This window comes from Akebia trifoliata, chromosome 9, assembly GCF_017979445.1.
Source record: "Akebia trifoliata isolate Shusen 1 chromosome 9, ASM1797944v1, whole genome shotgun sequence".
Lineage (NCBI taxonomy): Eukaryota > Viridiplantae > Streptophyta > Magnoliopsida > Ranunculales > Lardizabalaceae > Akebia > Akebia trifoliata.
This window is the reverse complement of record NC_141383.1, coordinates 17,698,152-17,709,945: the sequence shown is the minus strand read 5'-3', so window position 1 is coordinate 17,709,945 and position 11,794 is coordinate 17,698,152. Positions and strand designations below refer to the sequence as shown.

The following is an 11,794-nucleotide window of genomic DNA, read 5'->3' as shown; positions in this document are numbered from 1 at the left end:
ACACAGTTTCTCTCTTTCAATAGTTACAAAGATAATTGTGGTTTGGGAGCTTTGAAGGTGCCAAAGAAACGTCTAATCAGAACTAACACTCCAATGCTGGTCTGCTTATTCTTACCTGTCCGATTCATGTGTCAAAAGTCAAAACGTATTATATATATTTTATGATAATGTTGAAGTAACATTATCCAAAAGGCCTGATAAAATGACTCGCCATTCTCAAGGACTCACTAATGATAAGTTTCGAAGCCTTAGATCTTTACACCTCAGTATACAACTCCCTTGGGATACACCTTTTCATGGGAAAATACAATCATGTATTGTGAGGTGAAAATATCTATGATTCTAAACTTATCATGTCAGTGAGTCGATTGAGTATGCTACCTAACCAGCATTTTATCACAATTTTAATCCACAAGCATCTATGATTCCTACACACTTTCACGTCAGAAATGTCCCTTCATTGTTAGTCTGGCAGGTTTTTTTTTTTTTTCAAGTTCTATACTGACTTACTTGGACACTGCGTTCGATAGCAGTGTGTTGATTTTTAACTGTTGTCTTGAGGAAAGCCATCAATGACTTTTTATGCAATGTCATGTTAGCACATGTTATAATGCATGATCAAGCGAGCTGAATTTTTCAATTTTTCTACTAAAGTTGTGCTAGAGTGACATTGAAATTGACATCGACTCAAAGCTTGTTGATGTGGATGTGCACACATAACCATAGATGTTTTCACTCTTATCTCGTTGAAAAGCATCTATAGCTCCGTACACACATCCACGTCAATAATGTGTGAATCGATGTCAATTTCAATGTTACTTCAACATCTTTCTAAGGATAACTTGACTTAAAAAAGAAAGTCGTGTTGGGGTAACATTAAAATTAAAATTGATTCTCACATTACTAATGTGGAGGTGCACAGATAATCATAGTGGGCGGTTTCACTCGTATCTTAATGAAAATATATCTATGGTTCCGTACATACATCCACGTTAACAGTGTGAGAATCGTGTCAATTTTAATGTTACTTTTGCATTTTTCAAAAATAAAATTCACTCAGGCATCCCCTTCCCTTCAGGTGAGTTCTTTCTCACTCACTCACTACTCACAGACACATAGTCTATCTCTATCCCTCACATAATCAATTTCAAAACTTTAATTTTTCATTGGATCAAATGGAAACTTAGTTAGATCGAATTAGGTTCACGAATTTATTGATTCAATTTGATAGGTTGGTAACTTTAATTAATTCAATGATTTTAAATAATTAAATCTAGTAGAATTTATTAAATAAAGACCAATAATGATAGTTTTGACAAATTTAATAAATTAAATGTGAGCATAATATTATGTTGTAATTAAATAGAATTGTAGAGTATTTAGTTGTAAAGCTTCAGAATTCTATTTTAGTAATTACAAAATATTAGGGTTGTTATCTCACGTAGTAAGGGTTTTACTATTTCAAAACCCTTTTTTCTTGAGAGAGAGAAAGAGACATGTGGTTGTGAAAATCTCTTGGAAAATAATTATGAAAATCCTAATCTTATTATAGTTTTATATTTTCTTAAGTTTCTTTATGACTAATCATCATCTAATGTCATAATCGAAATCCTATTTTGTACCAAGGTTTTATCAAGATCTAAAGGATTAAACTCAAAAGGGAATCAATTCAGACCTCATAGAAGACGAATTGAACAACGTAAGAAACAAAGAGGTGGATCCAAGTTTCTTAGTGTAAAGAAAACCCAATTTGAGAAGTATTGAGATTTTAGTAAGGAAAGTTTTGTTGGATCTTTTATAATTCATATAACATAAATTAGTTAGTACTTTATTACAATTTTTTCCTATTTAGTAAAAATTGAATTTTAGATCTACAACAAATATGATTATAAAATCAATATATATATATATATATATATATATATATATATATATATATATATATATATATATATATATATATGTATATATATATATATATAGATATATATATTTAATATTCTATAGATGAATTATATCAAAAAAATAATTATGCTTGTGAATTTTAATTTAGATTTGTGATTTAATTCTTGAATGATCATACCTGTGCATAAGGTGTAATGAATTGTATTATAATCCTGCATTGCATACAATGATGGGATCAAGTTATAGTTGAGAAAAATTAAAGTGATTAAATCTTATACAAAATATCTTGTGTATAGAGATAATCTAACTGTTGACCAAGTTATGTTTACTTGAGAAATTAGCGTAATGGGAATGGAGAATAAATTTTAGGAATTTATCATCTTTTGATTTATTTATTTAAGATGTAATTTCTTATTCTAAATTAGAGTGGATATTTATGCATTGACGGTATTTTTAAGAAGAATTTGATTTGATGAATAAATAAAGTTTTGGTAAAATCATTTGACTCTTATGTATTTTTGTAATTTTCATGATCTCCATAGATAGGATTTTTACTTGAAATTTTTATTATGATTTTTTTTTTTTTTTTGGGTATTTTAAATGTGTATCATTGATGAAAATTTATGATTGTTTTCTGTACTAAAATATTATATTGCTGATTTTCAATCAAAATTGCACCAATTTTTATTTATATCTTGGAAAATTGTAAAACATGAAAGTTTAGGAGTTTTCTATATATTTTTACACTATTTTGATTTCATTCAAAAATTTGATAAAATGAAATTTATTTAGTGTTTATACTGATCACATATCAGGAATCATAATAAGCAGGAATTTTCAATTAAAACTTATATTTTGATACATTCTCATTGAAGATGCTATATATTAAATTATTTATTTATTATTTTTAGAAGTCTTAATTTTTTTACTTTGAATATAGACTCGAAGATTACTTGATCTAGATCTATAATGAATTCCTTAAAATTATATAAATTATAGCTTTTTTGAGTTCATTGAATGTAAACATATTAGCAAAAAAATAGATATTATCATTTTTGAAAGTGTTTAGTATTTTTATGAGTCATGAACATATTTTTAAAGTAGTAATAGGTTTCTTAAAATTTTTGAATTGGTATTATGAATATAGATATGAATTTTCTACATTGATTTATAATTTTTCAAAGTTGTAGGTATCTGAAAACTAGTTAGTTGTTAAAAATTGATAGTTATTTCTTTATTTATATATTGATTTGACTTTAATCTAGTTAATATTTGTAAACTGAATTAAATGTTATGTCAATCACATCTGGGTTTTGGATATTTGAGTTGGACCAAAAAATTGAGTCAAGTCCATAGATTTGAAATTTGGGATGTGGCTGGATTAGATTTGGTTGATAAGGAAAGCTTTTGGATCGACAATTGTATGATAATGATTTGGTGCTGAATCGATCCATTGCCAACCCTGGCCACAAGGATGTAGAGGATCATATTTTGTTGAGGTTGAAAAAAACCCCTTAAAAAAGACTATTTTCATCATTAAATTTTAATTTTAAATCAAGGAGTTCAATAACTTTCCTTTTCAAAATCATGATCAAGCCTTAAAAAAATGAATTTTTTTTTATATTTGAGTTTTTCCATTAAATGTCGGGGCCGTGTGTTTGATTTCTAATGTGGTAATCCATTTGAGCTCAATGACCCTTAGTACGATTTGAAATTTATTTAGTATGGTTAGCCTTACTTAGGACTTTTCTTTCACCATCTCTTCACTATATGTGGCATGTAGGGCTGTCAACAGATGCTTATCAGTTCAGATACAACAATATCTGAATCTGAAATTTTTATTTGATATTCGAATTCAAATTCAAATCCGACGGATGTTCTAAAACTCTATCCAAATTCGAATTCGATTATCTTATCGAATATCGGATGATATCCGATTAGAATTCGAATAATTTGTACATAAAAAAAACATAATTTTTCCTTATCCAACTGATTTTTCATTATTTAAACAAACTTATTATATATTATATTATTTATATAACAAATAAATAAGTAAAATAATATATATTATATATTATTTCGAATCGGATATTATCGGATTTGAATATATAAAACTATGCAAATTCGAATCCAATATCTAAAATTTTCGGATAGTATCCGATTTTTCGAATTCGATTTTTGACAATCCATTGACACCCCTAGTTGCACATTAAACGTTTCTATGAGCACAATGAGCAAAAGTCTCTAAACAAAAATTTTCTACAATAGAGTGTCAATTGAGCCAATTGACCTGCTAGCATAGCCTAACCCGACTCAAAAAAGAAGGGTTAGGGCCTTGATCTTAAACCAACAAAGGTAGAGATGAGCTAAAATTTTTTCAACCCAACCCCTTCGTACACTTTAGATGTATGTATCATGTATAATTAATAAAGAAAGATAACTAAACAAATTAAGAATAATAAGTTTACCTTCATATCTAAACATTTTCGAATTAGGAAAAATAATATCAAAAAATTCTGAATGGTTAAAAAAATTACATGAGTTTAATTTTTCATAGGATCCAAAAGTAAACTAAAGCTCGACCCAAGTCTATTAGGGCCAGGCTTGGGTATAGCCAACTTAGACTCGATAAGAATATAAGTTTGGTAAAAGGTATAACCCACCCTTTTAGGGTTGGGTTGGGCTCAAACAAACTTGGTCTGGATCCAAACTTTCCCATTGACATCCCTAACTAGGTTGTCAATGAGTGGGTTTGATTCAAGCTCGATTGAGCTCTAAATAGGTGGGCTCTCTCTTAGATCCCCCTATATCTTTATCTAGTCTAAGATGACTAAGCCTTAACCTGATTTTAAGGAGTTTGAATAAAAAAATAATTTAAAATATGAAGTTTGACATGAAGCTTCCATTTTGTAAGAGCTATCGTTGGTGATGCTGGGTTTTGTGGACAAAGGTGAAGCAGCTTCATGAATACAATTCATAAGAGCTTATATCATAATGGATGATTTCTTGATGATTGTGGGTCTATAGTGATAGTAGACAAAATGGTTGGTTTGGGACTCTTTGAATTGTAGGTTATTTGAAAGTGTGGCCATCTTGGATTTTGTAGCAAAAGTGGAGCAGCTTCATGAATACAATTCATAAGAGCTTATATCGTACTTGACGATTTCTTGATGATTGTGGGTCTATAGTGATAGTAGACAAAGATGGTTTGCTTGGGACTCTTTGAATTATAGGCTATTTGAAAGTGTCCCAATCCGTGGGAGTGGATCTGCTTTAGATTCTTCTTTCGGTTTGGAGTTTCCATCTAGTTTTATGTCTAAAAATCAATTATGACACTAAAATGGATCCAAGTTGGTCCACAATAAAGATTATGGTCAAGGGGTCCGATTACAGATTTTTAAAACTGTTAGACATCAAATCCGTTAGACAAAAATTGGTTTTTACTATGATCTAATGACTATCCTTTGGTCAACCTATCTCAACATAAGTAGTTATGATATCGTATAAGGGTATAATGATATTTTCATCATCTCTTTTATGTGGAGTCACATCAAATCATTTTATCAGTTTACTTGACAACTCAAAAAGATAAACCATTCAAAAATCATTTTTTTACAATATGAAATCAACCATAAAATCTTAATTTTGTGCTACAAAATCATTCACAAAAGTTCTTTTTTAAAGACATTAAATCAACTTCAAAATCAATTTTCCTTTTGCCACCAAAACACTCCCAAACTTTAGTTCTTTAAGTCGTGAAAACAGTACTCCCAAAAATCTTGAATTTTATGCCGCCTAAAATGATGGTACATCTTGTCTTAAACGAGATGACTTGGTTGAATCAACTCAGTGTCCAAGACTAGAGAGAATATCAATATTTAAAACCATACTTTCATGTGATCAACTCTCCTTCTCTCATAAGCACTACGTTATAATATGTAAAGTATGACTCTAATTTTGCAAAAAGAACGACTGTTATATGTTGTCGTTTTTAAATGACGGATTCCATCAGTCGTAACAGCAAAAACAATAGCATTTTTCATTGGGTAATTGTGTCAATTTTAACAAAAAATCAGCCATTTTTGTACCCAACAACCACAATTTACCTTCTCTCTCGCATTCAATCTCCATTTTCATCTGTCATCAAAGATGCCAAATTGTCACAAAAAAGGAGTAAATGTTACGATCCTCGTGCTATGCATTGACATGTGTCATCAGCCCTTAGATTAGTTCAATTATGTTGAGTCATTATCTTTAATTTTGTTGAGTCAGTTATTATTCTGTTGAGTCATTATCTTTAATTTTGTTGAGTCAGTCATTATTCTGTTGAGTCAATTCTTGTGTATCAGGAGAAGTTGTTAAGTCAATAACCTCATTCCTTCTGTTGAGGAGCCGAGTTAGGAACCATTGAGTTTTTAGATCTTTATATTGTAAAAGGTGGGAGAAGGAAAGAATCAAGGAATTAATACTTTCTTTAGTTATAATTTTAATTGTAGCTGATTCTACCATTTTGGTATCAGAACATCGACCCTGCGACTATGGAAACACCACCACCAGGCTTTGCAAAGCCAGATCTCCACCCAACTGATGACTTACAAAAGGAATTAGAATCCCATAGAAAAGAAGTTGTTGATCTTAGCACTAGAATGACGGAACTCACAGACATTGTTCTTACCATTCATACCAGCTTCACCAATTTTTTTCAACAGCCCAGACCCCCACCAGCACCCCCACATGTTGAAATCCCTCTTCAAATTCCCAGACAACCACCACTCCCAAATCAACATACCTTCAACGGCTTCCAAGGGCGACCCTTGCGACTGGATTTTCCTACATTCGATGGAACTGACCCGAAAGGTTGGGTTTTTCGCACCCAACAATTCCAAGGTCTCAATGGAATCCCTGACGAAAATATGGTGGAATTAGCATCAGCACACTTGCTTGGGGATGCCATTCCATGGTACCAGTGGTTGGCCAAAATTGTGGGACAACCCACTTGGATCAATTTCAGTCGAGCCTTGTACATGAGGTTCGGGACAACAGGCAAAGAGGATCCTGAAGGGTCGTTAGCTAAACTGCGCCAGACCACTACTTTTAGAGACTATCAAACTAAATTCGAACGGTTAGCTAACCGAAGTCTCATCTTGCTGAGCCCTTTCTCATCCGTTGTTTTATCTCTGGCTTACATGACGATATCCGAGCTAGTGTGAAATTGCTAGACCCTCGTACATTAATACAAGCCTATACCATCGCCAAACAACAAGAAGAGGCCACCAATGCTATAGTTTTGCTGTTTCTAAAAAGGCAAACCCATAGAATGTCATTCAACAAAACACTTTATCCTCAAACACTTCCATTACCATTCTCACAACCTCCATCTAAGTGGACAAATCCTACTCCTTCCCCATCAACAAACATTCCACCTAGAGTTAAGCGCCTTAGTATCGCTGAACAACAAGAAAGATGGGCCAAAAACCTATGTTTCAACTGGGATGAGTAATACCGTCCTGGTCACCGTAGTAAAAAACCCCAGTTACTACTCTTAGAAGTTGATGATAATGCTGAATTCCTCGATGCATCTACCACTTGCATAGTGAAAGAGTCAGCTGTGGAAATTTCCCTTCATTCCTTATGTGGTAACAACCGTCCAAAAACTATGTGTATTTTGGGCAATATCAAAAGACATTCTTTGAGGGTTATGGTTGATTCTAGTGCAACCCATAACTTCCTCCACCCAAAGCTTGCAAAACATTGCGGGTTGGAGATCACACAATCCAAACCTATATTGGTTCAGGTAGCCAATGGTACTATGGAACAAAGTCCTGGGCGTTGCAATCGTGTCATGCTAAGATTACAAGGACATACATTCTATCTAGATTTCTACCTACTACCTGTATGTGGTTATGATGTTGTGCTTGGCGCTGAATGGCTACGTTCACTCGGAGTTATCTCGTGGGACTTTAACGAAATGAAGATGATATCCAACCAAGGCAAACAACAAGTCATTTTAACTGGTATAACACTTGTTGTTGGTACAGTGAAGAACTCAAATGAGTTTTACCAGCTAGTGTTGAAACAAAGGCTCGGGTTCTACATCCACCTCATGTAATTTTAGCCTATCCCATATAGGAACTATGTCCAGAGGTTTCTTCCTTGATACAGCAATATTCAATTCTATTCGAGCAACCACACGGGTTACCTCCATCTAGAAGTCACGACCACCACATACCACTATTACACGGCAGCTCACCACCAAACATTCGATCATACCGGTATCCTCATTTCCAAAAAAATGAAATTGAAAAGCTCATGCAAGAAATGCGTGACTCTAGTGTTATTCGGCCTACTACAGGTCCTTTTTCGTTTCCGGTTCACTTAGTCAAAAAGAAAGATGGCAATTGTGCGTGGATTATCGTGCTCTCAACAAAATTACTGTAAAGGACAAATATCCCATCCCAATCATCGATGAGCTACATGGAACTACCGTATTCTCTAAGCTAGATTTACGATCCGGATATCACCAGATAAGGGTAATTGAAGCCGACATTCCAAAAACTGCTTTCCACACTCATGAAGGCCATTACGAGTTTCTCGTCATGCCCTTTGGCTTATCCAACGTACTGGCCACTTTCCAAGGTCTAAAGAATGAGGTTTTTCAACCTTTTCTTCGACGGTTTGTGTTGGTATTTTTTTACGACATCCTCGTTTACAGCAAAAGTTTGACGGAGCATTTAGATCATCTCAAACAAGTATTTTAGTCCTTACACAGACATCAATTATTTGTCAAGAAGGAAAAATGCTCTTTTGCCCAATCTTCACTTGAATATCTTGTCCATATAATTTTAGCCAATGGAGTGCAGGTGGACCCTTCAAAAATCGAAGTCATGAAGTAGTGGCCTAAACCATCTACCCTCAAGGCACTACGTGATTTTTTTAGGAATTATTGGGTATTACCGAAAGTTCGTCAAAGATTATGGGGAAATCGCTGCACCATTAACTCATATGTTACGAAAGGACTCGTTTAGCTGGTCACCTAATGCAAAAATAACCTTTGAAGCTCTCAAAGAAGCTTTATCCACTACTCTTACACTATCATTGCCTAATTTCTCTAAGGATTTTATCATCGAGTGTGATGCCTCTTGTGCAGGCATTGGGGTGGTACTCACACAAGGCGGTCAACCATTAGCTTATCTTAGTAAATCATTGGCCGAAAAGCACAAGAAACTCTCTATCTATGACAAAGAAATGCTTGCAATAGTCTTTGCTATCTCTAAATGGCGTCTTTATCTATTGGGCAGACAGTTCAAGGTCCTCACTGACCATCGTACATTGAAATATTTTATAGATTAACGACTAATCACCATGGAACAACAAAAATGACTCACAAAACTACTTGGGTATGACTACAAGATAATCTACCGCAAAGGCAATGAAAACACTGCTGCTGATGCCTTTTCACACCTACTCGAGTTGCTAGCCATCTCTACTCGAATTTTCAATTCCATGAAAGACATTCTTATAGATTGCTCCAAAGATGACAGCATCAACAAAATTGCTTATCAGGTGCTTCAAAGCCCTTCTTCTATTCCACATTACTCACTCCAAAATGGCATCCTTCGCTACAAAGGACGAATAGTACTTCCACCAACTTCTCCATGGTGTACCAAAATCCTACATAAATTCCACACTTACCCGATGGGGGGACACTCTAGGTACCTTCCTAGTTACAAACGGATTTCCGTAAATTTTTATTAGAAGGGGCTAAAGCAAGCAACAAAGAAGTATGTGGGTGAATGTGATATTTGTCAACGTGCGAAAGCCGAAATAATGGCTCCACCCGAACTACTGCAACCCTTACCGATTCCTGCTAAAGTTTGGATTGACATATCGATGGACTCCCTCTCTCCAGTCGTATGTCTTCAATTATGGTGGTAGTTGATCAATTTAGTAAGTATGCACATTTCTCACCATTAACTCATCCTTACACAGCATCTAGTGTGGCTGAAACATTTGTGCGTGACATTGCTAAATTACATGGCATGCCACGATCAATTGTTAGTGACCGTGACCCGATCTTTACCAGTCAATTTTGGGAGGCATTCTTCAAATTGCAAGGCACAAAGTTATGCAAGAGTTTCGCCTATCATCCGCAATCAGATGGTCAAACCGAGGTTGTAAACCGCTCCGTGGAACAATATTTGCGATGTTTTGTAGGCTGCCACCCTCACCAATGGACTAAGTGGTTACCTTGGGCAGAATTCTGATACAACACCTCATACCATAGCTCACTTAAAATGTCTCCATTCCAAGTCGTCTATGGTCGTGCTCCGCCAACAATTGATACATATATTTCGAGTACGACAAATGTCCACATGGTGGATACAACACTACAAGATCGGGATAAGCTCCTTTAAATGTTAAAAGAAAATCTCCTTTCAGCCCAGAATCAGATGAAATGCAAGTTGACAAGCATCGCATAGAACACACATTTGATGTGGGCGATTGGGTTTTTTTAAAGCTTCAGTCATACCGTCAAGGATCATTTCGCAAAAACAAGGCTTACAAGCTTGCCCTGCGTTTTTATGGGCCATTCCAAGTCATTAGCTGCATTGGACAAGTAGCTTACACACTTGCTCTACCACCAGAATCACGAATCCACCCAGTTTTTCATGTCTCTTTATTGAAAAGAAAGGTGGGCAACTCTGTTAGTACCAACCAAACTATTCCTCCCATGGTTGACATAGAGGCACAAGGGCGGCAACCGGCTAGAATTTTAGACCGTGGCATTTTCAAACATCACAATCGGACAATCACCAAGTTACTTATCCAATGGGAAGGCCAATCACCCGAGGATGCAACTTGGGAAATGTATGACGATTTTGTAGCCTGTTTTTCGCACTTCACGACTTGAGGACAAGTCAGATAAACCACAAGGGTGTAATGTTACGATCCTCATGCTATGCATTGCCATGTGTGATGAGCCCTTAGATTAGTTCAATTCTGTTGAGCCATTATCTTTAATTTTGTTAAGTCAGTCATTATTTTGTTGAGTCAATTCCTGTGTATCAGGTGAAGTTGTTAAGTCAATAACCTCATCCCTTCTGTTGAGGAGCAGAGTTGGGAACTATTGAGTTTTTACATCTTTATATTATAAAAGGTGGGAGAAGGAAAGAATCAAGGAATGAATACTTTCTTTAGTTATAATTTTAATTATAGCTGATTCTACCAAAATGTTCAAGTCCTCCTTCATTGTAGATAATCCATCTCATCCACACTCGCTCATTCTAGGGTTAGATTTTCTTATATTTCATCGCCCCATACCTAATTTAGTGTAGAAATCGTGAACAAATTACAAGGTTTTTTTTATTCAATTTCAATGTTTAGACGCCTTTTTTTCATGATTCTATTTCATTCAGGCCATTTAACGATGAAGAGTTGCAAAGCAATGCACAACACGTTTTGACCTCCAATGAGTATTAGAGTGAAACTCAATATTTTCTCTCGTCTCTCTCTAATTATGTAAATTTTGGATTCGCCATGATCAATTTGGGTATGGAAGCTCGACCATCTTCCTCTGCAACCTCAGTTGTCAATCGAGAAGGTATTTTTGTTCATCTTGAAAGTTTGGAGAGATGTAACAAACTTTGCAGATGCAGATTTGCAATTGATGACAGATTAGGCAAACTCTTTCAAGAAGCTCGCAACCTCATTCTATAAAGAGCTAAAAAAATTTACCTTGTAACTTTAGGTGAGGATCTGGGTATTAGTAGTTTTTTGGTTGATTTAGGGTATAATATTTTAATTATGGTTTAATCTCTCTCTCTATTTGATCGTCTTCTTCATTTAGATTCGATTGAAACACACAAACCTAGATTGGCACTGAAATATT

The 11,794-nt window shown here is 34.6% G+C and overlaps 1 protein-coding gene across 2 annotated transcripts in view; it reads right to left on the bottom strand.

The window, feature by feature from the left end:
• LOC147394462 (Adenine nucleotide alpha hydrolases-like superfamily protein) overlaps window positions 1-125 on the bottom strand; it is a 9,283-nt gene extending 9,158 nt beyond the window's left edge. Inside the window, exon 1 of one of the 2 annotated variants that reach the window (XM_086453433.1) lies at window positions 1-125. This exon is cut by the window's left edge and continues 216 nt beyond it. The gene's annotated coding sequence lies outside the window, so the exon portion shown is untranslated. The other variant, XM_086453432.1, reaches the window with a different exon arrangement.
• Window positions 126-11,794: the final 11,669 nt, after the last annotated feature.